Source organism: Cervus elaphus, chromosome 2, assembly GCF_910594005.1.
Source record: "Cervus elaphus chromosome 2, mCerEla1.1, whole genome shotgun sequence".
Lineage (NCBI taxonomy): Eukaryota > Metazoa > Chordata > Mammalia > Artiodactyla > Cervidae > Cervus > Cervus elaphus.
The window spans coordinates 38,205,281-38,229,078 of record NC_057816.1 but is presented as its reverse complement, the minus strand read 5'-3'; the positions used below and the strand labels follow the sequence as shown (position 1 = coordinate 38,229,078).

General features: G+C 39.9%; 1 protein-coding gene across 31 annotated transcripts in view; it reads left to right on the top strand.

Annotated features, from left to right (window-relative positions):
• The window catches only part of DLG2 (discs large MAGUK scaffold protein 2), a 2,231,561-nt gene that overhangs the window by 1,456,083 nt on the left and 751,680 nt on the right, over window positions 1–23,798 (top strand). The window lies entirely within an intron of this gene.

Sequence of the window (23,798 nt, the reverse complement as noted above, 5' to 3'; positions counted from 1 at the left end):
GCAACCCTGCAGAGTTCTGAAAACATGTTGTTCAGGCCTTGGCAAAGGTTTGAAAAATTAGGGAAATTTTGTGTACCATAAGCCTGAAATATAAAGGTGTTTTAGAGAAGAATAAGAAAAAGGCCAAAGAATGCCTAGAAAAAGGTGACTGAAAGGTATTAACAGGACCTTCATCAAAGAAGAAAAGGCCAATAGCATCCAGAACCTTGCTCAGCCTTATTATTAAACAAAGAATCAGTGGTACTAAAGTTTTTCTCAACCCAATTGGCAAAACATTTAAAAGGAAGGTTAACATTCACTGCCATGAGTGGGCCTGAAAATTGGAGCAGCCGTTTGTTGTTGTTGCCCCATCGCTCAGTCATGTCTGATTCTCTGCCACCTCATGGACTACAGCAGGACAGGCTTCTTTGTCCTTGACTGTTTCCCAAATTTGATCAAACTTATGTCCATTAAGTTGATGATGCCATCCAACCATCTCATCCTCTGTCGCCCCCTTCTCCTGTTGCCCTCAGTCTTTCCCAGCATCATTTCCAATGAGTTGACTCTTTGCATCAGGTGGCCAAAGTATTGGAGCTTCAGCATCAGTCCTTCCAATGAATATTCAGGACTGATTTCCATTAGGATGGACTGGTTTGATCTGCTTGCAGTCCAAAGGACTCTCAAGAGTCTTCTCCAGCACCACAGTTCAAAAGCATAAATTATTCAGTGCTCAGCCTTCTTTCTGGTCCAACTCTCATAGTCATACATGACTACTGGAAAAAATCTTAGCTTTGACTATACGAACCTTTGTTGGCAAAGTAATGTCTCTGCTTTTTAATATTCTGTCTAGGTTGTCATAGCTTTTCTTCCAAGAAACAAGTGTCTTTTAATTTCATGGCTACAGTAACCTCCGCAGTGATTTTGGAGCCCAAGGAAATAAAGTCTGTAACTATTTCCATTGTTTCCCCATCTATTTATCATGAAGTTATGGGACCAGATGCCATGATCTTAATTATTTGAATGTTGAGTTTTAAGCCAGCTTTTTCACTCTCCTCTTTCACCTTCATCTGTATATGCATAATATACATTCATAATGGGGATATATACCAAAATGTTAAAAGTTGTTAGCTCTTGTTAAGGATTTTGAGGTAATTGTTAGTTACTTCTTTTTGTTTGTATTTATTTTCTACACTTTCCCTAATAAACATGCAATGTGAGAGTTTTCAGATACTCAGTCATGCCCAGCTCTTTGTGACCCTTCCAAACTGTAGCCCACCATGCTCCTCTGTCTATGGGATTTTTCAGGCAAGAATACTGGAGTGGGTTGCCATTTTCCCCTCCAGGGAAACATGTAATACATTTATATTAAGAAATAAAAATGTAAGTTTTTTTTTTTTTTCTGTGCTCTCATCCAAGCATGAATTCAGACTCTAGATCTACATTTAAAATTTTTTTTTTCTTTTTTAGTTTACTAATTATTCAGTTTCGTTAGGTCATTTCTTACTTCCAGCCTAATTTTTATTGTCGGTGGCTTTAAAAGGAAATTTGCATTAAAAGTTAAGTGTTTGACAGGGTTCTTTAAAACATCCATTATGAACTTTGATAAACTGTTTTAAAGGCATGCTAAACGGATAAAAGTGAGGTTTATGGAAAATCAACCCAAATGAGGAAAGAGAAGATATCTTTCCTTCTAAATCACTAATTCATCTGTCCAGAAATAGCTATATAAATTGTAGGATGCAGCGCAAAATCAAGGTGGGAGGCCTTTGTTTAAAAACCAGTAAAAGATGACAACGGCAGTGCCTTCTAAACATAGGATCTCTTTGTACTGCACAGATCTCACCCTTATGAGGTCAGTCTCTGTCTCCCTGAACCCCACACATAGATACGTCTTGACTATAACACCATTTAGTTACCCTGGTTTTATAGGTCAGAAATAGTCAGATGCTAGCAGTGATGTGAGGTAGAACATTCTCTATGAGTCAGACAATGGTGGGTCCTGGTGTGTGTTCGCACTCGCTTCATGAGCCTGCATGGTATCTCCCTTCTTTACTTCCTGCCCTAAGGTTCTCAATCACACTCTGAACCTTCTCCCTGCTCTTAGCTGTACCCCTCCCAAGACCTCTATGTCGAGCATCACCTTCTCTGTGTCCTTGTCATTTATTCTAGTACTCCTCCTCTCCCCACTGGGACCTTGACTCGGATATCACCGTTTGCCTTCTGTTTTCACCCTTATGCCCTCACTTTCCTCCTCCCCTTGGCCTCTGTCCCCTGGTCCATCACGCTAATTTTCCTTCTTAAACACTCAGCATTTTTTCTCCTCTCTCTTTCTTTGTGGTCGTCTCAGCCCTTGTTAACCTACCGTGGTTAAACTTACACCTTCCTGATTACTCCATGTCAGCGTCTGGGCAACTAATCATGGCAAGAGAAGCACCTAGTCATCTCACTTTAAATTTATAAATGTTGGCTTCAAACGAACTCTCAAAACAACCAACCAGTTCTTAGCAATCTCTTTAGAAAAATCCTTTTCTCGGTCTCTGGGAAAACAGTTTCCTGTCTCATTTCATCTCCTCAAATCTCGAACACCCCCTCCCTCATCCTCGCTCTTAACTATTAATTTCTCTCCATATGTCCTTGAGAAAATCTAAGCCATCAAAGGAACACCACCTTACTTCCTACCACGAGATTCACTAGTGTGCTTCTCTGCTCCCTGATTCTTTCCAAGGCCAGCTCTTCACTTGTAACCCGGACTCCATAACCTCTTGTCCATTTAAGGAATTTGCTTCTGGAGTTTTCTCCTCTCTCTCCTGCAATATCAGTTTCTCTCTTGCTTTTTATTTATTTATTTTTTTTTTGGAAAATTTAATTTAGACGTGATAATAGCTCTCATCTTAAAAAAAAAAAAAAAAAATGTGTCCCTTGACCCAGTGTTCCTCACCCATTATTGCCTCATTGTTCTGTTGAGCTTAACCAAAAATCTCAGAACACTGTCTGTCTGCCTTAACTCCACTTTAGTACTTCCTTTCCTTATTTTAACCTATTTCGTGTTTTCATCCTCATGGTAACACTAAAACGGTCCCTGTCAAAGTCACAGCAAGTTCCGTCTTGCTAAATACACACCTCAGCGTTCAGTCCTGACTTCTCAGCAGCACTGGCTGCAGCTCTCACTGCCTCCTTCCTCCTTAATTTCTTGCCTTCCAGGACAAAGCCCTCTCCTGCTTATTTACCATCTCGTCAGTGCCCTTTCTCAGTCTCCTTGCTGGTTCTTCCTCTAAATGTTGGAATGCTCCGGAAACCTAGTACCCAAATTTGATATATTCCAAACAGAATTCCTGATTTCCCTGTACTTCCTGTCCTCAGGGCCAAAGCTGCTTCTCTCCTAATATTCGTTATCTGAACTCATTGACTCTATACTATTCCTTGTAATTCAGGCCAAAAATAATGTATTGAGGAGTCTTGTATAATTACTCTTTTTCCCTTGGTATCTAGCGAAAGTCCTATTGGTGCTACCATAAAAATATATTTGAAAATCAGTCACATCTTAGCACTCTGCTGAATCTTGGTCCAAATCAATATCACGCCATGCCTGGGCCACGGTAATAGCTTCTGCTTCTGCCCATTCTTTTCCAGAAGGTAGCCAGAGTGATTTTTGAAGGAGAAACCTGATCATACCACTTCTATTCCTAAAACCCTCCAAGAGGTGATAATTACACTCATTATCATCACCTACAAGGCTGTATATAATCTGACCTCTGCTGCTTTCCCCAATATTATGGCCTAACTGTCAACTCCTAGAATAGTTCACTTTGACCACGCTGACTTTCTCATCATCCCTCAAATGCCAGGCTTTTCTCACCTGAGGCATTTATGTATGATACTCTGTGTGCCTGCAAAAATCTCCCCTCGGCTCCTTATAAGATTTGCTCATTTCAGCATTGAAATAGCAACTCAAATGTCGCCTCCTCAGAAAAATCTCCCCTTTGTACTCCATTGAAGTTAGTGCAGTTTCCCCATCACACTTTTTTTTTCGTTCTCATAGTTTTATTGTTATATAATTGTCCTTACTAACATCTGAAATTTATAGTATTTATTTATGTATTTATGTATTGTTTACTTTGTTAACATCTATCTCCTCCTTAAATATATACTATATGTAAATATATGGGCAACTCTACATCCAATTTGCCTAGAACAGTATCTGGAATGTAGTATGCATTCAGTGACTATTGTGGTTTATGCCTGTGCTCAGCCACTACAAATACAGTGAAATAGGGACACATGGCCTGTGTTTGACTCTGGTTCTGTCACTTACTGGTCAAGTTACTTTGAGTTGAGTACTTAACGTTTCTTGTCTCAATTTCCACACCTGGAAATGAGACTAAGTTATTTATAACCACTTCCTAGGCCTTCGTGATGATTGAAAGTGAAAGTCACTCAGTCGTGTCTGACTCTTTAAGACCCCATGGACTATACAGCCCATGGAATTCTCTAGGCCAGAGTACTGGAGTGGGTGGCCTTTCCCTTCTCTAGGGGATCTTCCCAACCCAGGGATCAAACCCAGGTCTCCTGCATTGCAGGCAGATTCTTCACCAGCAGAGCCACAAAGGAAGCCCAAGAACACTGGAGTGGGTAGCCTATCCCTTCTCTTATGATTGTTAAAGGAGTTAATATAAAGGTTTAGAATAGCATGCATCTTTATTATTCTTAACATTTCCTTCATGCTAATTTGATAGTTCTCACAAGCATTATTTATAGGATCGCCAAGGAAGCTTAAAACCTAGCTTCTCAGTCTCAATGAACAATTTCCATCAATCCAACAAGAATTCTTTTCATACCGGCTTTCCCTGTTCTTTCTCCCCATTACTTGAATTGATGTTAGACATCCAATGGATCGGGCTGCCAGTGCAGGACATGTGAGAGATGTGGGTTCAATCCCTGGGTTGGGAAGATCTTCTGAAGTATAAAATGGCAACTCAGTCCATTATTCTTGCCTGGGGAATCCCATGGACAGAGGCTCCTGACAGGCTACAGTCCATGGGGTCTCAGAGAGTTGGACATGACTGAACAAAGGAGCTCAGTAAGGAAGTTACTGTCTTTGCTATATGTGTTACAGCTTACATTTTTGATGCATTTCATCTCTGTAACATTTGATTTAGTAATAAGCTAATCACATTTAGTAACATCCCTGTGAGGTGGATATTGCTAACTTCATTTAACACATTAGGACACTCATAATTTAAATGAGTTTAAATTAAACTCAGAAATTAAGTCACATGTCAAAAGTCACAGCGTTAGTCAAAGATAGAACTAGGATTCAGCTCCATGCCCACCAGACATGAAAACCTAAGCTCATTGCTGCTGAGTTAAATTGCACCAAATTAAGCTCAAGTGTTTTTTCCTCCAAGAAATTTTTCTTGACTTCCCCTCTTGGGAAAGGTTCCCCTGCATAAATTAACACAAGTAGAGAATTTCTCACACTAAATGATGAAGAAAATGTCTTTTCCACTGAAATGTGAGTTCCTTGATGGAAGGAATTTTACTGTAGTGTTCTTTATATTCCTATGACAATATTATAAGAAAAGGGAGAACCACTGCACAATTTGAGGGCACGTTGATGACTCCTTCCCTCTAGTAGCATCAGTCGATGCATTGGCTGCTTTGCCGCACATGATGAATCCCACACCTGTCTTATGGACACTTAGGTGTCAAACACTTTTTGAACAAGGGCCCTGAGCACAGCCCTTGTTTCATAGAATTTCACCACCTGGGGGAGGACAAGGAAGTAAATGGGCAGAAAGCATAATGAAGAACAGAATGCAGTGACTGCCCGGCCCAGAGTGGAGAATTTCTCTGGGGCGTTATACCTGAAGGGTGAAGAGAAACTAGCCATGGGCAAGGAAGGAGAAGAGGACCTCTCAGGAAACAGCAAGTGTAAATGTTCAAGGGTCTATGGAAAAGTAGCATGCTCAAGGAACTGCAGGTATCAACAGTTCAAGATGACTGTGGCTCAAGTTTTAAAGTGAGACTCGGAGAGAGAGAGAAAGCAGGCAGGAAGGATGGAAAGGACTGGAAACATAGATGCCTTGGGTAACATTTAAATTTTAAATTGTATCTTGGAGACAATGGCGAGCCTTTGGAAAATTTTACTCAGAAAAAAGTGACACAATCATACTTGTGTTTGAAAAAGATCACTTTAGCGGCAGTATTGGGTGTACAGGATTCAGGAGACAATGCTGATGTGCCGTTTAAGGCATAAAATTAATGACTAAATTCTGCCAATGGTGGTGATGGAGGAGATGATTCAAAATATTTTAAGAATCTTAGGAGAACAGATTCTGGTGTTTTGTAGGATGAGAAAATGCCAGAGAGAGCAAAGATGTCAAAGATGCCTAGACAACAGTCCAACAAATTTACACAATCTGGGCCTCTCAGCCCTGGACACCTGTGATATTTCAAAACTTTCTCACACCCTCAACTCCTGTGACATTAATAAAGGTAGCTGAGTATAATGTCTGTGCCTCTGAGTGATTTCTCCATTATCCATGTATGAAATTAATAGGTTATGTACCCCTAATATGGTTTGTATCAAGAGAAGAGAGTTGACCCAGCATGGATAATAGATTCATCATGCCTTCATAACCCTGACCAGCATGCATGACTACAGTTTAGCAGAGATGTTGAAGTGACTATCTGACCATCTGCCGACCCCTACCACAGTCTCCAAAAAAAGAAAAATAACATTTGGAGTGTTTTCCTGACAGCTGCAGAATGTATGGCCATGTGACACTATTTGAAGATTCTGTCTGACACGTCGGGGATATTCTTTTGCATTTTTTCTTTAAAAAAGAGCTGAGCCATATTCCTAAGTATAAATCATTGATTTTGTTACTTATTATTTGATCCATGCCAAAATCAACAGATCTATAGGGCAGAGAAAATTGACTGACTTATGGCACCCTGAAAATTCCTGCAGATGAACTGAGTTTGGGATGTCAGGTGGATAACTTGGGAATTTTTTAAACAGTATTTGTAAACTGCAGGTAAGCAGTAACCAACTAAAGTTGTCTACTGGTGAACTCTCCAGGCTCATCCAGGCTTCAAATTAACTAGAAATTCCTTGGATGTCTGAATCAGGCCAAATTTATTTATCTCACGCTGTCGAGTTTCCATGAAGATGAAAATTCCTAAATTCAAATGGAATTAAGGGTCTGTTGCTTCAAGTAATATAGAGGCTTTAGGTTTCTAAATTTCAGGTTTTCTTCTGGATCTCTGTAGCTATTTCAAATTAGTAGTAACAGGAATTAAAAAGCCAGAGTCCTGAAGATATTTGATGGGATTTCATATAGTCAGCTATAGTACAGTCTTATTCTATTTTAGTTAAATAATTTTAATGCTAGATAATCTTCTTAAACTCTAAATGTTATGCATTTGCAATTATCAGTGTATGTTTTAGTGTGTTTGAAATATATATACACACATATGTATATTTACAGATATAGATACCATCCAAATGTAAGTGTATATTTAGATGTAAAAATATTTACTTTAATATATGTGAATTTTGATCAAAGTGTTATTGGCTTTGTGGAAGGTATTGCAAGTTTTCTAGAACAAGAGTAGATTCACATAAGCAGTCGAAATAAGCACAATTTTTGAGTTCAGACTTCCTTTTGAATCCAGAATCAGCCATTTTCTATGTGGCCTTGAACAAATGACTTAACCTACTAAGCCTCAGCTTTCTTCATGATGAATGTAGTACTAGTATCTGTCATATACCACTGTTGTGAAAAATAGAAATAACATGTGTAAAATGCCTTAAATAGTTCATGGAAAGCATAGATTCTCAATATTACTAGTTTTTATAAAGTGTATAAATGCACCTTTATCTAAGCTTGATTCTTTTTTTTCAAAGATGTCACTGTTGGTTAACTTTAGGCCATGATTCTAGGCCTAGGTCAAGTGGCAGATGTATGCTTCTGCTTTTCTCTGTGTGTGTTTGTGTGTGTGTGAGAGAGAGAGAGAGGAATGGAGAGGGATTTTTCTTTTTTTTAATGGCAAATGATAAGCTTCTTAAGTGATCTCCAAAAAGTATATGTTCCCAATTATTAATGCATTTTAAGTATATAAATGGAGTCTGCCCTGAGTTTGCAGCCATAGCTTCCTCTAGAATAACTCCAGACTTTTTGTAGCTCTGTCTTCCTTTCTTTGTTAGTTCACAAGAATTTAGCTCCTGGCTAGACAAGCAGTTAGTGTTTTCTGTTCAGTAGCTTTTGGCTATGATATTTGCTTCAGATGCTTTTAAATATTTTATTCTAATGATCTTTCACTTCCAGTCTCTACATATGAAATAGTTAGCTTTTTTTTTTTTTTTTCTTTTTTTTGTCTGTACATTAGAACGGGCAGGAGGAACATTCTTCTTCTTTGGGGGAACTGCTTCTCTGCCCATTCCATCCACGTCATTCTGAGGACCACTGCCAGTCATAGCATCCACGGTCACACAGCTGATTGATCTAGAGCTACTCATTGGAATTATCTGGCAAGCTAGTAAAAAATAATAATTATAACACAGATCCCTGAACCATGCCCTAGACTGAATGAATCAGAATCTTGGGTGTGTGGGACTTGAGAGATCTTTATTTTAAAAACTCTTCTTGAGGACTAGATGTACAGTTTACAGGCTGACACCTGAGTCAGACTAAGCCAAATATAAGCGCTCCTCAGGATTTTTCACACTGGAGTTTGGGGAACGGAGAGGTGTTGCATTCCAACTGTGCAGTAGAGTTCTGAGAGATGAGAGGAAGAGTAGTTACCATATGAATTTCCTGCCTCGTGGAGCAAGCTCCTCTGAGAAAATGAGGCTTCCCACAAAGAGAGATGGAGACAGACATGAACGAAGAGGGAGAGATAAAGAGAGAACACACTGGCAGCATCCAATTTCTATGTTGTATCTACCCTAAAGACCCAACCGGACAGCCACTCTCTTTTCAATGGCTACGTGAGACCTCCCCTTAAATTCTTCTTAGCCAGACTGGCTCAAATCTGGCATCCATAACCTGCCAAGTGTATTTATGCAAATATATCTTGGTGTTATATTTTAGCTATCACTCTGAAAGTTGTTGAATAAGTCCTGCCCTAGACTCAGGCTGCCATAGCCTGTTCTCAAAATAAATGTCACCTTGCTTACATTTATCTTCTCTAAAGTCTAACCCTGTCTCCCACCACTGAGGTAAGGTCATAAAGCTGAGCTCTCCGGTAGGGAATAGTGTTGGCACGTTGCAATAAACCTTAATACCCCAAAGCTTACGCATGCATCTCCTGTAAAGTAACCCATGACTGTGTTTCAACTCCCAAGAAATAAAAGAACAACAACAGAAAAAAGTGGCAGATAAAGAGAATGCCTACCGACAGGCCTATGAATTTAAGTCTCTACTGTCTAGAAACTTTTCTGATTTGGAAGCTAGCAAGTTTTTTGTCCATGCGGAAAGAGCTTTGCAGTGTTAAACATTGGCCTCAGATGTCAGGAAAAAAATTTACTGTGAGAAATATGGTTTACAGACATTTGGGGGGTCATTAATCTAACTTTTCTTCAGATGTAAGCATCAAAGTCTCAGGATTGAGGATTACCTGGTAAACATACCTCAAAGGCCTGATTTAGATGAATGGCCACAAAATGCCTTTAGCTGAAATTCAGCTGCTGACTCCAGCCTTCTCCATTTTTCTTTATAGCTCCGGGCTGACTTATCTCCCTTCTTTCACCCCACAAACCATCTGTCACAGGAATATTACCAAGTGCCCGCTCCCAGTTCCTTACCCTGAGCCTCACATCATCTAAACTGGCCAATATATTTCCTTCTGGAAACCACTTGTTATACTGTGACCCTCAGCTTTTCCTGACATGCTCCTGGTTATCACAGGCACATCTGATGCTATTGCAAGCACATCTGATTCTAAAATTAACAGCTTTTAGACAAAAATCGGCAACGGGAAAGACTTGCACAAAAATGGCAAAATTCTACTATTCCCAAATGAGTTTTCTAATCAGAGTAAATCTATTTTCCTGACCTATGTGTCAACACAGTGTGGATGGTTAAGGAGGTTTGGCAAAGAAAGCTCTAACTCAGGGATGCTCTAAACTTCAGAATCATGATGGAGATACTAGGTCCTGAGATTATTGGAAAACAAAGACCCAAGAAGCAATGTGGGACAGGGGCCCAGCAATCACACCTGAGTTACCAAGTACCCCATCTTGAGAACTGGTAAAAGCTGGAAATGTTATTCCTTGCTACTGACCAAACTCTAAGGGAAGAATCTCTTTTTCTGTAGGTCAACTGTCTGGCTAGCAATACATGTAAACTTAGTCATTTTTAGTGTTCTTTTTTTTTCCCCCTCAAACATTTCAACCACCTCCAGAGATATCTCACAGTTCTGTGTCCTTATACGGTGACCAGACAACTACACATTGTTTGGTCATGTGTCCTCACAGGTAACTGCTGCAACGCCCATGGGTTCTCTCTGAGCTGTTCCTGCAGGTCTTGCCCGTTTTTGCTGACGATGTGGTGGACATTTGTCAGTTATCTACCCACTTCATTCTTTTCACCCCTTCCTCTTTGCTAATTGAGTCCAGATTTTAGTTCAGATGTCCACCTTTATCCACACAACCCATGTGCTTTGATGGAGGCTAAGGCAACTCTGAACTCATGCGATAGGTCCTGACTGATTTAAGCCAATGAGCACTGATGGACAAAGACCCTTAGCCTCCATCCATGGTGAATACTCAGTCTATTTCAATACAGTCAGAGTGAACTGTGACTCTTGCTGAGAATTCCATGACAGAAGCCCACCCTGTTTCATGAGCAGGAAGTGAGAAAGCCTGTAGCTCAGATAGTAGCTTAGAGCCATTTGATGGCCAGAAGAGTATCCCAGCTTTAGAATGAAGTGCCATTTTAGAAGGCAGAGTAGGTAAATGGGGTGAAGAACAGTCTTGGTGACATCTTGAGATGGAGAAGCAAACCACCTCTGAAGCCCTCCTTCTGAATTTGTGTTAATCTCCTATGTTGTGTTACCAGCTCAAATGGGAGTTCTGCGACTCACAACTAGACAAATCCTAAATGACATAAATGGGTCATGAGGAAGCTTAAACTTTACATCATCTTAGACATGCCTCAAAGTCCTTTATCTCTGGAAACTATTCCTCCTCTCTTCTTGTTCCAGTTCAGGGCTTCCCAGGTGGTCCTAGTGGTAAAGAACCTGCCTGCCAGAGCAGGTAGACATAAGAGACTTGAGTTTGATCCCTGGGTCGGGAAGGTCCCTTGGATGAGTGCTTGGCAGCCCACTCCAGTATTCTTGCCTGGAGAATCCTGTGGACAGAGGAGCCTGGTGGGCTATGGTCCATAGGGTTACAAAGAGTCAGACACAACTGACATGATTTAGCACGCACACATGCACATTCCGGTTTAAGGAATCTCTCTCTCCCCTGCCCCTCCATTGGGGAAGCCACTTATTCCCTCTGCAGAGGACTCCTCTTTCCTCTTTTACTTCCTCCAAAAACCCTTTAATTTCCTCAAAGGGCTTAGGTTTTTGGAAACAGAAGCAGGGAGGTCTTTGCAGGCTGCTTCTGATTTCAACTCTCTCTCTCGTTAACTCCCACTGCAATGAATACCTGCTTAAACAGGGAGAAAGGAAAAAAAAAAAAAAACAGGGAGAAGAAAAATATTTTTTAATATCTCAAAATAGAGATGCACAGTAGGGAAATTGAAGCTTATTTGAGAAGCAATTAGAAGTAGTGGATTTACAAGCTATTTTATCTACTTAGCTTGATGAGATTTAGGCATTTTTGTACTTTCAAATCATCTATCCTTTGGAGAAACAGAATGTACATAATAAGAAAATATTCATAGATTTCAGAACTTCCAAGGTGTACTTTTATAGTTTAAAAATATTTTGTCTGTATAGACTCAGCATAAATTAAACAAAGACATTTAGTCATTGAGAAGAATGTCACCTTGAATTTAATTCAGGATCACCATCAGGTTCTGTTGATCCTAAGACTGCTCTTCACTCCCTTACTATCATTGCCTGAGAAGCTCTTCCTCAAAACCCAGCTTGTGTGTTACCTCCTCTGAAAAGCTTGGTCAAGTTCCCCAGTCAGAGTTAGCTTATCCATCCTTTTAATCACCTCAGGGATTTGTCATTGTCACCTGTGTTCATATCCTGTCTACCTTTTATGTAGAGGCCCTTAACTGGCTGAAATCCTTTTCATTTGGCGTTTACATCTGGCTGTTTTTAATCACTTCCTGGGTAGCTCAAATGGAAAAGAATCTGCCTGCTATGCAGGAGACCTGGGTTCCATCCCTGGGTCTGGAAGATTCCCCTGGAGAAGGGCATGGCAACCCACTCTAGTATTCTTGCCTGGAGAATCCCATGGACAGAGGAACCTGGCAGGCTACGATTTATGGGGTTGCAAAGAGTCAGGCACGACTGAGCAGCTAACACACACACAGAAGAACAGAGTGTATAACTGGCAGAGTCACTAGAAGACTTATTTATGTCTCTTGACAAGATACAGAGATTAGTGTTTCATCCTGATGGTGTGTTGTGTACACAGACATGTTTATATACACACTCACATACATGTATAAATTTTGCATACATTATATATATATATATATTTCTTTCATGTATTTTTATGTATTTACATGTGTTTATAGTTGGATGGCTGGATAGATAGATAGGACCTTCTCTTAAGCTGGAGCCAATGTTCTTGCTCCCTCTAATGCTGGTGCCACACTAAGTATATCAGTATCATTTACTGAAAGTTTAGCTTTGTATGTTGTTTACTCTTTTTTGATCATCTCAAATTTTAACAGTCTATGACATAAGTTTTAGAGCCTCTCTTTTACCAAGAAGAAGACTGTAGGTCAAAGAAGTTACATCATTTATCCATAATCACAAAATTTGTATGTGGCAGAACTGGTTGAGCTGTCTTCAAATGTGGTGCCATCAGTAAGCAGAAAAAATATGGAAGACTTTTTTAGAATATTTTCAAACCAGCCATGATATATTCAGATTGCCCTCAAGTCTTATACGTTTATTAAAAGGAAACAACAAGCCCAATGGCAAAATGTCTTTGACTCACATCGGAAAGTTGAAAGCAACTTCAAGATAAAGACAGAGACAGTAGAAGGTGGATGGAGAGGAATTTATTTCTCTGTGGGACTGTTTCTTAATGTTTGAGCAGTAAGTCATGCGCCTTTCCCCACCATTTGCTTAAACTTTACTCACGGCTCAATAATGCTACCCTAACTTGGGAAAAACAACAAAAACAACATCACATCTTGCAAATTTGATATTCTTCTGATTCAGTAAATCCAATTCAAGCCGTGTTCCAACTGTATTTTTAAAACTTTCCTTCTGAGAGTATATCTATGTTTTATGAAGCCAAAATTTGTTCTACTATGCATACAGTTTTATTACTTCTTTCAACTAATATAACATATAATTATGATGCATCTCATGCTTCAATATTGTTTAATTATTTTCAAATATTTTTCAGATACCATTTCATCTTTCAAACTACCCTATGAATTAGGAAAAGAAAATTTGCCACTCATTTTAAAAATGAGCAAATGAGGGCTCAGAAAACATTGACATGGGTTTTGCAAGATCACTCAATACAGAGCAAAGGCCAGTCTAAATCACATCTTTAACATCCAGCCTTGCTCTTTTCTCTCCAACTCTTATTGTTGGGTTTTGTTTTAATAGCAAACAAATCCAAATAATTGGTTTATTCAGGTAAGTTCAGTTCAGTCGCTCAGTTGTGTCTGACTCTTTGCGACCCCATGGACTGCAGCACGCCAGACCTCCCTGTCCATCACCAACTCCCGGAGTTTACTCAAACTCATGTCCATTGAGTTGGTGATGCCATCCAACCATCTCATCCTCTGTCATCCCCTTTTCCTCCTGCCTTCAATCTTTCCTAGCATCAGGGTCTTTTCCAATGAGTCAGCTCTTCACATCAGGTGGCCAAAGTATTGGAGTTTCGGCTTCAGCATCAGTCCTTCAAATGAACACTCATTGGAGGTTAAACTAAAAATATCAAAATGTGGTTCATTAATTTCTAAACTTAAGCTGAAATCAGAAGAAAACTTTCTCCCATGTCAAGTTAGATTTGAAATCTCCCAAATCATTTAAACTTGCTCTTCCTTTTTTTTTTTTTTTTAGCTCTCTCTTAACCTCTGTCTTTTCTTTTCTTTTTTTAATTTATTTTTATTAGTTGGAGGCTAATTACTTTACAATATTGTAGTGGTTTTTGCCATACATTGACATGAATCAGCCATGGATTTACATGTGTTCCCCATTCCGATCCCCCCTCCTGCCTCCCTCCCCATCCCATCCCTCTGGGTCTTCCCAGTGCACCAGGCCCGAGCACTTGTCTCATGCATCCAACCTGGGCTGGTGATCTGTTTCACCCTTGATAGTATACTTGTTTCAATGCTGTTCTCTCAGATCATCCCACCCTCGCCTTCTCCCACAGAGTCCCAAAGTCTGTTCTGTACATCTGTGTCTCTTTTTCTGTTTTGCATATTGGGTTATCATTACCACCTTTTTAAATTCCATATATATGCGTTAGTATACTGTAGTGGTCTTTATCTTTCTGGCTTACTTCACTCTGTATAATGGGCTCCAGTTTCCTCCATCTCATTAGAACTGATTGAAATGAATTCTTTTTAATGGCTGAGTGATATTCCATTGTATATATGTACCATAGCTTCCTTATCCATTTGTCTGCTGATGGGCATCTAGGTTGCTTCCAAGTCCTGGCTATTATAAACAGTGCTGCGATGAACAGTGGGGTACACGTGTCTCTTTCAGATCTGGTTTCCTTGGTGTTTATGCCCAGCAGTGGGATTGCTGGGTCATATGGCAGTTCTATTTCCAGCTTTTTAAGGAATCTCCACACTGTTCTTCACAGTGGCTGTACTAGTTCGCATTCCCACCAACAGTGTAAGAGGGTTCCCTTTTCTCCACACCCTCTCCAGCATTTATTGCTTGTAGACTTTTGGATAGCAGCCATCCTGACTGGCATGTAATGGTACCTCATTGTGGTTTTGATTTGCATTTCTCTGATAATGAGTGATGTTGAGCATCTTTTCATGTGTTTGTTAGCCATCTGTATGTTTTCTTTGGAGAAATGTCTGTTTAGTTCTTTGGCCCATTTTTTGATTGGGTCATTTATTTTTCTGGAATTAAGCTGCAGGAGTTGCTTGTATATTTTTGAGATTAATCCTTTGTCTGTTGCTTTGTTTGCTATTATTTTCTCCCAATCTGAGGGCTGTCTTTTCACCTTGCTTATAGTTTCCTTTGTTGTGCAAAAGCTTTTATTTTAAAGTTTGGATTTTTGTTTGTTTGTATAGAATTTTAAAACCCTGGGCCTAATACCTCATTCAGTTTTTTTTTTAATTCATTTATTTATTATAATTGGAGGCTAATTATTTTATAATTTTGTAGTGGTTTTTGCCATACATTGACATGAATCAGCCATGGGTGTACATGTGTCCCCCATTCTGAACCCCCCTCCTTCCTCCCTCCCCATCCCATCCCTCAGGGTCATCCCAGTGCACCAGCCCTGAGCACCCTGTCTCATGCATCGAACCTGGACTGGCGATCTATTTCACATATGGTAATATACATGTTTCAGTGCTATTCTCTCAAATCATCCCACCCTCGCCTTCTCCCACAGAATCCAAAAGTCTGTCTTTACATCTGTGTCTCTTTTGCTGTCTCGCATATAGGGTCATAGTTACCATCTTTCTAAATTCCATATACATGTGTTGAAAAATAACTATCATGAATGTTTAGACTCATGGGAAGCACATCGAAATAACAAGTTTTTATCTTGTAACTCCAATAAGGGGGAAAGCCTTTTAACCCTCTAAATTTTGAACATTACTGTTTGAAAAGTAATTCTTATATTGATTTGACTCTCTTCTAGTAATTTCTACCAAATTGTTTTACCAGCATTGGAAAGTATTTCAAGTGTGGACTTTACAGCACTTTAGCCTGAGATCAAACGGTGGCTTTAACACTGGTTACCTTTGTGAATGTGAGCAAGTCACTGAGTCTTGCTATACTCATCTGTAAAATAGGGATAATAACAACACCACCCTCATAGGATTGTTGTGAAGACTGAATGTGTTCATAAATATAAAATGAAGTATTTAAAACAAGACCTGGCAGTTATTTTTGTTACTGGTCTAGTTCTCTTCACGTGAGCGGCCTTGAATTTTACCAAAATAATATCAACATCTACTTCATCCCCAGACTCTTTCTACTATTGAAGGACCACAGCGTCCGCATGTCTTTATTTCCCACATGATCTTCTTCCTCTGGCAATGCTCCTGATTATTACTTTCTCTCCTAAATTTTTTCTTTCATTCTACAGATAAGTGTTGTGTGATGCCTGAAATTTATGCTTTTTCCCTCAGCAGTCATTACTTGAGCATCTCTTCTCTCCCAGGTGTATTAGACGCTGTGAACAAGTAGTACATGATACAGTCTCTTCCTTCAGAGAGCTTAGGGGTTAGTAAGGGAGCCAGGCGTGTGAATTAGAGCCATTACTTCAGGGAGATCTGTTACATGGAGTGATGACCAGACTCTCTGTCTTATTTTCTATAACTGTCTATGACATAAGCTTGAAAAGTGTTCTTTCATACAGACTCTCAGTTCAGTCCAGTCGCTCAGTCACGTCCAACTCTTTGCGACCCCGTGGACTGCAGCACGCCAGGCCTCCCTGTCCATCACCAACTCCCGGAGTTTACTCAAACTCATGTCCCTTGAGTCGGTGATGCCATCCAACCATCTCATCCCCTGTCAACCCCTCCTCCTCCTGCCTTCAATCTTTCCCAGCATCAGGGTCTTTTCCAGTGAGTCAGTTCTTTGCAAAATATTGGAGTTTCAGCTTTAGCGTCAGTCCTTCCAGTGAACACCCAGGACTGATCTCCTTTAGGATGGACTGGTTGGATCTCCTTGCAGTCCAAGGGACTCTCAAGAGTCTTCTCCAACACCACAGTTCAGAAGCATCAATTCTTCGGTACTCAACTTTCTTTATAGTCTGACTCTCACATCCATACATGACTACTGGAAAAACCATAGCTTTGACTAGATGGACCTTTGTTGACAAAGTAATGTCTCTGCTTTTTAATATGCTGTCTAGGTTGGTCATAACTTTTCTTCCAAGGAGCAAGCGTCTTTTAATTTCATGGCTGCAGTCACCATCTGCAGTGATTTTGAAGCCAAAAAAATAAGGTCTGTCACTGTTTCCACTGTTTCCCCATCTATTTGCCATGAAGTGATGGGACCAGATGCCATGATCTTAGTTTTCTGAATGTTGAGTTTTAAGCCACCATTTTCACTCTCCTCTTTCACTTTCATCAAGAGGCTTTTTAGTGCTTCTTCACTTTCTGCCATAAGGGTGGTGTCATCTGCATATCTGAGGTTATTGATATTTCTCCCAGCAATCTTGATTCCAGCTTGTGTTTCATCCAGTCCAGCATTTCTCACAATGTACTCTACATATTAGTTAAATAAGCAGGGTGACAATATACAGCCTTGACTTATTCCCTTCCCAATTTACCAGTCTGTTGTTCCATGTCCAGTTCTAATAGTTCTAACTATTGTTTCTTGACCTGCATACAGATTTCTCAAGAGGCAGGTCAGGTGGTCTGGTATTCCCATCCCTTTATGAATTTTCTACAGTTTGTTGTAATCCACACAGTCAAAGGCTTTGGCATAGTCAATAAAGCAGAAATAGATGTTTTTCTGGAACTCTCTTGCTTTTTCGACGATCCAGGGGATGTTGGCAATTTGATCTCTGGTTCCTCTGCCTTTTCTAAAACCAGCTTGAACATCTGGGAGTTCACAGTTCACGTATTGCTGAAGCCTGGCTTGGGGAATTTTGAGCATTACTTTACTAGCGTGTGAGATGAGTGCAATTGTGCAGTAGTTTGAGCACTCTTTGGGATTGCCTTTCTTAGGGATTGGAATGAAAACTGACCTTTTCCAGTCCTGTGGCCACTGCTGATTATTCCAAATTTGCTGGCATATTGAGTGCAGCACTTTCACAGCATCATCTCTTAGGATTTGAAATAGCTCAACTGGAATTCTATCACCTCCACTAGCTTTTTTCATAGTGATTCTTCCTCAGGCCCACTTGACTTCACATTCCAGGATATCTGGATCGAGGTGAGTGATAACCATGTAGACTTTACAGTGGTGAAGTAAAATCTCAGGTCTTTGCACTGACCACGTTTTAAAGTGAATGTTTCTTAGTTCGTAGCATGTTTCTCTGTGTCTGCCTTTAGCGATAAAATTTACAAGTGCCAAGGTATTCTACAAGGGCTGTTTATTACTGCTTCAAAATTAAACTCATGTCAGTGTTATTTAACCGCCTTCTCTTCAAGCATGTTACATTAGGGACAGGCTGTATTCAGTCTGGGCTATTCTGACAGAAATTACAACACGTGCTTTTCAGAGCAGTCTCTCATGTTTGGCAGTGCCTATAAGGATGCTTTTAGGTGAATGGACCACATCCTGTGCCAACACTTAAGGATGTAGTTAAAACACAGTACACTGCTTTGCCTGGACAATCTATGCACCGCTGAGATTCGGCTGTATTGTATTTCTGAATAAGGAGAGGAGTTCTTTTTCAAATATATGGGTAAATTTTCTGGAAATCTGGGCTATATATAAATCTGAACTTATGTATTGTATTACTTTCTGTAATCTTTCTGGCAGTAACTCTGTGAAGTCATGATCATCATACTATCTTGCAAACTGAGGCATTGAGTGATACAGTGATTTATTCAAGATTGCACATTTAGCAAGGGGCTAGAGCAGAAATCTGAATGGAGATGGGTTTGATGCTAAAATTTCCCCCAAAGAACCTCTTGCTCTATCATTTCAGTGTCTCTCCACCCACTGTCAAAGCCAACTGTGTTGTTTCACATGGCATGGTGATTTTCCCTCTGGAAAGCTTGGCATTTGAACAGCTGATGTGAGAATTCTTGCCTCTGGTTTCCAAAGGGATGTTTCTCAACTTGAACTTGGTGTCTGCATTTGTGCTCTGTAGGGAAGGAAGGGTGAGGACATTAAGTGAAGGCAGTGCTGGCTGTGAAATCAGTTACTTTTTAAATCTCAGGGTTATTGAATTAATGAATTAGTCTTAGAAGGCTATGTGTCATTCTTGGGATTCTGAGAAAGGAAATTGAATATTAACCCAGTTCACATCCATCATGCACAATTTATAGCCACATGCAGACTCAACCATATGGTGGAAACATTCTTTCATTCTTTGAGATTATTTTATGTTGGTTGCCCCACATACAGCAGGTCTTTTTAACTGACTTGTCTTGTGTGATCAAAATAATAAAACATCTGTTGATAATAACCTTGAGAACAAATTGGTGTTTCCCAAACTTGCTTGAGCTATAAAATGTCTACTGTAATAATGAATGCAAGATGGAGGGGCAACATTTTAAAGACACACACAGACTCACACACAATTTGATCATGTCACCTCTAAAAAGTATGCCCACCAGCACTGCTGAAACCTCATTCACAGAAACTCAGTTTCACTGCGAATACATGGGGCTATTTTTTTCATGGTAGAAATATGGTTGTGAGTTCTTAAAAAGTCTACAAAAAGGGATGGGGAGTACATGTAAATCCATGGCTGATTCATGTCAATATATGACAAAAACCACTACAATATTGTAAAGTAATTAGCCTCCAACTAATAAAAATAAATGGAAAAAAAAAGTCTACAAAAGGAGATTAAATAACCATACTTAGGCAGTTTCTTATGAAGCATGTCAAAACAGCATAGTTTCAAAACCACAGGAGAAAGTTGAGCCTTCTAAACATTTATAAGCCACCAATGAATTACCGGGCCCCAAACCACCGCAGAATTTCCTGGCTGTCTGGTAAGCTGCCATAGCCTACACAGTTGCAGCCAAAAACATACTCTGTGCTGAAAATCCGTGCTTCTCATCACAAGCCCCCCACCCTTGCATGGCCTGGGCCCACAGTCTGATTAGAATGAGGCTGTGGAACATTTTGCAGTGTTTTTATTTCTCTGGTGCCTCGCTCCGTTCAGCTCTACCATTGGTATGAACTTCCTTTGGGCAGACCAGCATCCTTAGTAGAAATTCCAAAAGAGAAATTCAGTGAGACACTTCCACTTTTTGCTTTGGGTGAGCGTTTAATAAGTACAGGAGACTTCTCAGCTCCCAGCGATGTTGACCTCATGTTTTGTTGGGCCTGAGTGGAAGCGCTTTAAGTTTTAGCAAGTGCTGTTACCCACTTCCCTTGCCACGTCGAGCCCTCTAGAGACTTTGCCTTGGCCGTAAATACAGATTTACTGTTAGCCAGCCACAGTCCTGACCCACTGTTTCCTGCCACACATTGGCTGCTGAATCTCAATTCTAGCCAGTTGTTTCCTGTTCATTGTTAAAAATCCACTCACTGCCCTTTCCCAAGTATACCAAGCCACTAAACTGACCCACGAAATGGACAGAATGGTTTGTAATATGCCATTTCCTTTGAACACACATGTGATGATTATACTAGTAATAGCTCCTGAGTATTTGAGATATACTCTTGAGGCCTCCATTATTTTATTTGAGCTCTGCGACAAATAACCATTTAGCTTTTTTGTCCTCACCGGGGAGATGGGAAAACTGCAGATGAGAGCATTGCTCTTCTGGGGACAGAATTCAGTCCCAACTAGTTTGATTCTATCTGTGCAAGTCGTGTTTCTTGCTCTAAACCTATGTAGTAGATGTTGTGAAAACCCTTATGTAGATGGAGAAAAGGGGTTAAGGAATTTGTCATCTAAGGTTTAGAGTTTATGTGAAAAAGCCAGGGATAGAGAAAAATCATGCACTGTGTATCTGTAGAGCATTCTAGTATTATCCTTCTCTAATATTCTCATCTTGGAATCACCATCTGTGTATGCAGAAAGCAGCTCTTACTGTTCACACCTAATCAGCCACTGAGTCCATTCCACCTCTTTAATCACTCTGAAATCCACATGCTTTTCCCCAGACACACTATCTTCCTCAGGCCACTGTCATCTCTCACCAGGATTGCAGCAGCCTCCTAAGTGGGTGGTGTGTCCCAGGCTTAAGTCCGCTTCAGTGCTTTATCCACACTGTCACCAGGGGGATCTTTCTTACACTATACCTTGACTCTGATCCTCACTACTCCACACTGACTTTCAGGGAAAAGCCAGCCTTCTTGGCTCAGCATCCAAGGCCTTATATGTTGTGCCTCTCATTTAAGCTCCAGTTCATCCCTTATCCTTTTCCCATATCTGTATTCCAGCACATGGTTAGACTTGAAATTGCCCAAACTCATAAGATTCTCTTTTTTCTCACCTCCTCCTTACTGCTAATGCTCTTCCCCATGCCACACCCTTTTGCTTCCCTAACACCTGCACAAACTCCCTATGTGAGTTCAGGTAGTATCTCCCTCTTGGAGCCTGCCCTGGCAGACCCCTTAACTCTCAAGCGCCTTCCTCTATTGGTTGTCTTAATGTCCTCTAACAAGACTGTGGTTCCTTTTCCAGAGCTTATGAGTTACTCAACCTCCTTTGGTAGCTGCTCAAAATAATATAAACAGCCCCAATTTTGTTTTTCATCCTTCAAAAAAGAGTACATATATTTAATTAAAAAAAAAAAAAAAGACAGAGTGACCTAGTTGCCTACTCTACCACAGTTGTGCAGCCATTCATAGGTACAGATTTTTCATCCTACCAGAATCCACCTAGAGATGAAGTCAGATGTTGAGTCTCTGCTGGTTTAGCAACATTCATTCAGTCAGTCAGTCAATAAATATTTACTGATCAACTGTCATGCATTATATACTATCTAAGTTTCAGAGCATATAACAGTAAATAAAGCAAAAATTCTTACCCTTAGAGAGCATATATTCTAGTTGAGGCAACATTAAATACACTAAATACATAAAATGAATATTAGATGGCAATAAGTGCTTTGGAGAAAAAAATGGAACAAATTTGTATTGATCTTAGTCGCCCAAACAGATTAAAGCCATTTAATATTTCCCCCTGAATTGGAAATGACCTCTTAAAATGGCCATTGTCCCTCAGCCTTTGATTAGTGTGATGTGATAATTACGCCCTATTGGATGGACCCCAGGCACCTCCAGAAAGGTGGAAGAATGAAATTAGCAAGCATTGCTCTTGCAGACAAATCAGGGTCATTTTCCAAATACATCAGTGGTCCAGACTTAAAAACAGTCCCTGTCTCAGATTAGATTACTTCACACACACACACACACACACACACTCACACACACTCACACACACTCACACTCTTTCTCCTCCCCCCCCCACCCCCCGCCACAAAGGAGGTTCTTTGGGATAAGACTGCTTGTGATATAACTCTTATCTCAGAAGATGGCACCTTCAAATATTTGATTGGGAGACCTGACCTATTTCATTGGTAACTCGGTGGCTGGGAATTGAATAGGTCAAAAGGCACTGTGTGTGTGCCCTGATGCATGTTCAGAAGATGAGGAGTTAAGTTTTCAGTATGAATGTGCTTCTGAGCATTGCCAAGGCCTAGAATAAGATGCTGACCACTAGTATTTGTCCTCAGAGTCCCCCCAGTTTCAGAAACTCTTCTCTAGAGAAGTAGCACTTTTCAACCCATATAAAAATTACCTGTCTACTGAGGAACTAAGAAAATAATTCAGGAGAGCACAGTTTAGTTGCTATAAAGCTGTATTTGCCCAAATAATTGTGTGTTCCTTACTTCCTTAACTGGAGCAGGAACTCTTCCTAGATTCTATCATAACACCCAGGCACATAGCACCTTATATCATGAGAATCTGTTTCCTGGTCAGTCATCCCACTGCCAAACTGGGCTTGCTGAGGGAAGTGTCATTTATTGCTGAATGCCAAGCATCTACCTAGTAAGAAATACTTGAAGAAAGGAGAATGGGTTTTAACCAAAGTAGGGAATTCATATGATAGAATCAGAAAATTTTGGAGGTGGAGAAGATCAACAACTAATTCAAACCTATAATTTGATTTTGATAGATAAGGAAAATGGAATGTCAGAGAGGTCCAAGGGCTTTCCCAGAGTCGACATGGGAACCTAATTTTAGGACAAAAAATATACATCCCTTATCATTTCTTCCTCTGGTAGGAAATTTCTGATAATTGTACATATTAATAAAACATATCCACTCTTGAGCAATCAAAAGTGATTTATTTTATTTTAAGGTGCTTTTTAAATGAAATGAACTACTTCAGTTTGGCTATGTACATTTTGTAACACGGTATTTTTCATGTGTGGTTTGGTTCCAGCTCCAACCCAAAACAGAGTGCTTGAAATAATCCTATAAATATTTAGCAGGTACAATCTCCTCTAGCCAAAACTGGTCATTCTGAGATGATATTTCCACCAGTTACTTTTTCCTACCCGAAGGAATCATGTGGCATAAGTTATGACTCCAGAACTGAAAACATCAAGAATAGGAATAGAATATATTTCCTCCTTTATTTACCTTGGAATGTTCATTCTGTTCCCTTAAAGATATTATACTTTTGAAATTTTGAATTTCTATTTTATTTACTTTTTAAATATATGTATTCTGTTTCTTGTGATCTCATCACTATTTCAGAGGAGAGGATTTGAGGGGAAAATATTCCTTCAAGTTTACTGCCTAGTTGTGTCACAGAATGCCAATCTCAGCTTAACTATTTAAACTTTTTTTTTCTTTTTTTAACAGAT